Consider the following 6,000-nt stretch of genomic DNA (forward strand, 5'->3'; position numbering starts at 1 on the left):
TACTGTACAGTACTGGGAGTTGGGAAGTGCCCCTGGCTTACCTCACACAGGCACAGCCCTCTGCAGGCAAGGATGCTTGGAAGCTCCTTTGTAGTAGCTGTGGCAGCTTACCCGGAGAAGAACAGGCACCAACTTTGCTGGGCGATGCTCCAGGCCCACCTCTTCCTGTCCCCACTCCACTCCAGGCCCACCTCTTTCCACTCCCACTCCTCTCCGGAGCACGCCGCATCCCCGCTCCTTCCCTGCCCTGAGAAAGCCCTAAGTGCTGCCAAACAGCTGTTTGGTGGCGCTTAGGACTTTCAGGGAGGAGTGGAGACGCAGCACTTCCCTACTCCTCCTCCTCCCTCCCAGAAAGTCCTAAGCGCTGCCAAACAGCTGTTTGGCAGTGGGGGAAGTGCTGGGAGGGAGGGGGAGGAGGCGGAGAAGAGGAACTTGTGCAATGCTCCCTTGTAAAGTCGCTGCTCTTCCACAAACTCTTACATGCAGTGTACAGAGCAGGCAGCCAAAAGACATTATAAGGGAGCATTGCACAACTTTAAACGAGCATGTTCCCTAATTGAGCAGCGACGTAACTTTGAAACAACGTTAAGTGGGAGGATGTTAAGTGAGGAGTTACTGTATTGTACCAAGGTGGGTATCATCCCAATAGAACACGTGGAAATCGAAGCAGAAAATGCTCCTCTTCCCCCCCACCCCCATTAGTACTTTAACACACAAGTATGTCTACTCTGCAGTTGGGAGTGAGCCTTCTATCCCAGGGAGGCAGAGTTGTGTTGGTGGGGTGGCTGCTAGCATGCTAAAAATAGCTGTGAAGATTGTGGCACTGGCAGAGGCTCAGGCTAACCACCCAAGCTCAGTCTTGGGGGTAGGGTAGGCTTGAGCTAGACATTATCCCAAGCATCTGCTGGTGCACACGGCTATTTTAGTGAGCGCAAGAGCTGTTAGCAGAACTCTGTCTGCCAGGGCTGGGAGGCTCACTCTCCGCTGCAGTGTAGACATAACTCTATAATATTGTGCAAATGTGGTCAAGGGCCTATGTGTAAATAGAGTGGAGCTAGCTATTGCCCACTACTGTAAGTATAAATAGCTCTTTCGTTGTCCTGTATTTTGAGGCAGGCTTCCCCAGGCCCCCTGCCAACTTTTGTTTTCTTTTTCCCCTCAACCCTCCTTTTTGTCCATGGAGTTGGCTTTATAGTTGGAAGTCCCTCCTATCCTTTCTGGGGGCCCTAATTATGATGTTTGGACATGTGCATTTTTAGTGCAGTCTGCCATTTTGAAAAAACATTGTTTTTAGGGTATTTAAACTATGTAAGTGGATACAATACAAATAAATGACTATAAATGTCACACCTCTTCCTAATTTTAGAGGGATTTGTGCAATTTGTACAGTTATTTAGGCCTGGTCTACACTAAGGGGGGGGAATAGATCAAGTTATGCAACTTCAGCTATGTGAATAATGTAGCTGAAGTTGACGTACTTAGATGGACTCACCAAGGTATCTTCACTGCGGTGAGTCGACTGCTGCCGCTCCCCTGTCGACTCCACCTGCGCCTCTCGTGGTGCTGGAGTACAGGAGTCGACGGGAGAGTGCTTGGGGGTCGATTTATCACATCTAGTCTAGACACGATAGATCGACCCCCACGCTGAATCGATCGCCGCCTGCCAATCCAGCGGGTAGTATAGACATACCCTTAATAACTTCATTTAGAAATTTTTTGTTTTGAATTACAATGAAATAAAGAGATGTTAATACATATAGTTCATGCATATGTAGAGAAATATGCTTTTTATGCAGTTAGTACATTTCTAAATCAAGTCTGTTAAACAACTGCACAAAGGCTGCAAAGTATTAGTGATAAAGAAATACATCCTAGGAGTTAGTTACATTGTATGGGGCCCAGTTGTTTTGTGTTCCACCCTATATCCAGAGAGTTTGTGATTCACTCTGTTTAGTCTGGTTTCATTTAATTTTGGCTGTGAGCAAATAGATCATTCTGGAGATATATTGTATACTCTGCTTAGGCCTGATGGTCCCTTCAGGCTGCTGAGAGCTCTTCGTGCACCCGGACTTCAACGGCTCTTCAGCAGGAGTGGAGGGAATTATCCACTGATCGAATAATGGGAACATTTCGCATTAAACTTTCTGCCAAAAAAAAAAAAAAGTGTCCCTTATTTTTAAATATATATTTTCTTTTTCATTTTCAACCAAACCTATTCAGTCCCTTCAGGCACATTCATCACCTCACAGGATCAGATCCTGGAAGTAAGGAGGTAAAGTGTTTCCTTCATTTCAGAAGTGGAAGGAATGCCCACCCATCCGCTACTGTATTGCAGCACATGGATCAAAGCAGCGATGTTACACTTTTAAGCCAGTTAGGTGTTTTAAAACACCTATCTCTGACAGTTTAGTACTGTTAGGAGCTTTTAAAGGATTCAGCCAGCCCCTCACAACCAGGCGATGGCCAGTTTTAGCAGTGGCATGAATACTGCAATGTTGCCTGCAAAATACGTTACCACAATTTAAGGGTTGGTTTTGTGTTTGTGGGAAATTGCATCTTCTGAGAAGATGATACAGGTTGTCAGCCTCATGACCACAGGGTAAAGTGTCACAATACGGGGAGGGGGAGGAAATTACAACCACCTCCTATATTGTGTGCTCACTGTGACGCAAATCCTTCCAGCTGCTCAAAGGTCCAGTAAACAGGTGTTGCACATGAGAAGGGGAGAGAGAGAGACAGACAGACTTTGTCCCCAAGCTCATGAACAGCGTTGGAGCTTCTCCATAGCCATTACTGCAACCCAGGGGTGCTGAAACTAGGGATGCGGCAGAACCCCCAGCTTGCAGTGGTTTCCATCGAATGCAGGGTTTATAGTTTTGTTCAATGGCTTTCTGCACCCCCCACTATAAAAATTATTCCAGTGTCACTGCTGCAATCCAAGGGCTACAGCACCCTCCGTGGCCACTGTAACCTGCCTTTTCCACTAGCGTCCTTATGTCTGTGGAGAAGCAACAATGGGAGCCTTGCCCATGATCCACAAGGATTATGGGTAGACATAACAGCAGCCACCAGAGCCATTGACTATTGGTAGTTCACAGCGTTGACTTGTGTCATGTGACCGGGGCCAGAAGGAAATGGAGGCCAGTTTTTTTACTAGCACTTCCTGTGTTCAACAGCTTTATTAGGTGGTGTTGGAGGAAAACTGAATCACTGGGACAGTGGAGCAAATGAATCTGCCTGAATCTCTCAGTCTGGCCGTGATCCTAGCAGAAAACTGCTGGAGGTGGTTGCTTCCAAATTTTCCTGGAAGTAAGCAGTACTGAAAAACCACCAAGGACAGCATCATCCACATTCAATGATAATCCTGAGCCAAGCCAGAATTTTAGTCAGGAATACCACATTTTCTTTAAAAAACAAAACCAAAACCACCAGCTGCCAGATGAGAGCATTGACCATCATATTATAGAGTTGCTCCATGAGAACAGTTGAGGAGGTCATATTTAGACTTCAGAATGCAAGAGTGTTTCCCATTGTGATGCAATGAAAAATGCGGTCAGGTCTGATGTGATACCGAAGTTTCAAAATTCTGCACATTCAAATGCCCTTCTAGTAGATATATCTTTAAGCAACTTCCTTGTGAGATTGCCTCAAATCTGGAATATCCTGTCCCAGGTGAAAATCTGAACCCAGGTCAAAAGTTTGCAAATACTCCCTATCTTTGCCTGCTGTGTATAGCTCTGATTCTTTTTCTGTGTGTTTATCTTTCCCTGCAAGAAGACTGCCCATCTGTCTTTGAAGTGTCCCTAATCTCTGTTTGCCAGAAGCTGGGAATGGGTGACAGGGGATGGATCACTTGATGATAACCTGTTCTGTTCATTTTCTCTGAAGCACCTGGCATTGGCCACTGTTGGAAGACAGGATACTGGGCTAGGTGGACCATTGGTCTGACCCAATATAGCTGTTCTTATGTTTGTAGTAAACTACCATCCACTTAACAGCTTAAAGATTCTAAGGTGGTGTGATCAGCATAGTTCCTTTGAAGTCAATAGTGCTATGATGATTTGAAGATTTGGCCCTTAGATTTGTAAGCAGTCTGCAAAGAAGGGATAGAACTCAGGTTCTTTGGCTCCAAAAAACACAGGATCCAACCACTTGAGTTAAGACGCTCACTTTTAGGTATGCCAGTATTAAGACTTATAGTAACACTGACATCCCATAATAGTAGATGATAACTGTACACATGTATCCCCACACACACCATTACAAGTTGCATCAGTGACTAGAGGTGTTTAGGAATCTATTCTGCTCTGCACAGTGGAATTTAGCCACCTACTCAACTTTCAGTTTCCATAAATCTGCGTTGCAACTCATCCTGGGCACAGCAAAAAATGGAAGAATTTGACCCAGATTGGATTCATTCAAGTACCTGTATCTTTTTGAGGTTGTTTCCTCTGCTCAAGTTGCATCAGTGAACACAAATATGACCTCAAGCAATGGAATATTTGCTACCTGCAGTGAATGGTCCTCATTACTCTGTTATACATAAACAAAAAATGATCTAGCACATCCACTAGCTTATGCAGGCTAGCTGCCCAACTTTCAACTTTGTCCAACTTTCCCCCTTTCCCACTGGACCCCATAGGTAGGTAATCAGGGTAGCTTGTCCATGCTGCCACTCACCACTGCCATGGTTACACTACTGTAAGCAGTGTCAGGATGAGCTCCACCCTGACATCTGGTGGTGAGGTGTGGCAAGTTGTGGAAAAGAACTTCAGGGGCCGATCTCATTTGCATAGGCACACCCACCCCGCCTAGAATGAGACCATAGCTGCCCAAATGGTCACTTTGGCTGCTGTGGGATCCCCAGTGTCTCTGTTATTGGGGCAGGAAGAATAAATTGTTATTACCCTGATTATGGGAACTGTGCTTGGAACTGTACGTGGCCTTTTGTTATGATGGAGGGATTCACCATCAACTAAGTAGCACTCGCTAGGCAAGGGTCATGGGTTCCAAAACTGTGTGAATGGAGAGAGGCTGGGGACAAGTATTAATACTTGGTGGCATGGGCCTCCTGGTGAGGGCCTTACATGCTAATTGCACTTCCTCCTCTCTCCACTGTGGAATATCAGAGCTAATTTTGATTTCATTAGAAGTCTAGTTATAGGCTGCTGAGCTCACTTTGGGCTGACAGTGCACCAGCACTGGGGCTCCCCTATTATAAGCTGAATTCACCTAAGAGCTGAAATCACTGAGTGTTGTGTTAAGTAGTGGGGGAGCCTGAAGATATATTGTGGAGCAGTTTGCAGGACGGCTGGTGAAGCAGTTCGATGCGGCGCAGTGTGTGGATGGCAGGAGCTGCTTGTGGGCCGTGGAGCTGAGCGAAGGAGTTCGTGGGGCGGCTGGCGGAGCGGAGCGCAGCTGAGCGAAGGAGTTCGTGGGGCGGCTGGCGGAGCGGAGCGCAGCTGAGCGAAGGAGTTTGTGGGGCGGCTGGCGGAGTGGAGCGCCACTATGGAGCTATGGGGCGGTCAGCTTCAGATCACGTAAGGTGCCTCTTACCCCTGCCCCATTTCCACCCAGGTTGGGAGGTAAAGCTCCGCAGATAAACTTTCGAACTCTGGGGCTGCCCTGACCAGGGACAGAGACTTTGGGGGCATTGGACTTTTGGGACTTTGGGTGATTTGGGGTTGCTGGACTCAAGAACCAAAGGGAAAAGGGCATGCCCCCAATTTGCCTGGGATGGGTTTTTTGCTCATGGGTTGTGTTATGAATCCTGTTGGTGGTGTTTCCCCAACATAATGCCACATTGTTTCTCTCTGTTATTAAAAGACTTTTGCTACACTCAGACTATGTGCTTGCGAGAGGGGAAGTATTGCCTCTTGGAGGCGCCCAGCGGGGGTGGTATATATTGGTCCCAGGTCACTGGGTGGGGGCTCGAGCCGGTTTGCATTGTGTTATTGGAATGGAACCCCTAGATATTGAACCCGGCCCTTGTTGCTGCCA

This window comes from Lepidochelys olivacea (genome assembly GCF_965140295.1).
Source record: "Lepidochelys olivacea isolate rLepOli2 genome assembly, chromosome: 5".
NCBI lineage: Eukaryota > Metazoa > Chordata > Testudines > Cheloniidae > Lepidochelys > Lepidochelys olivacea.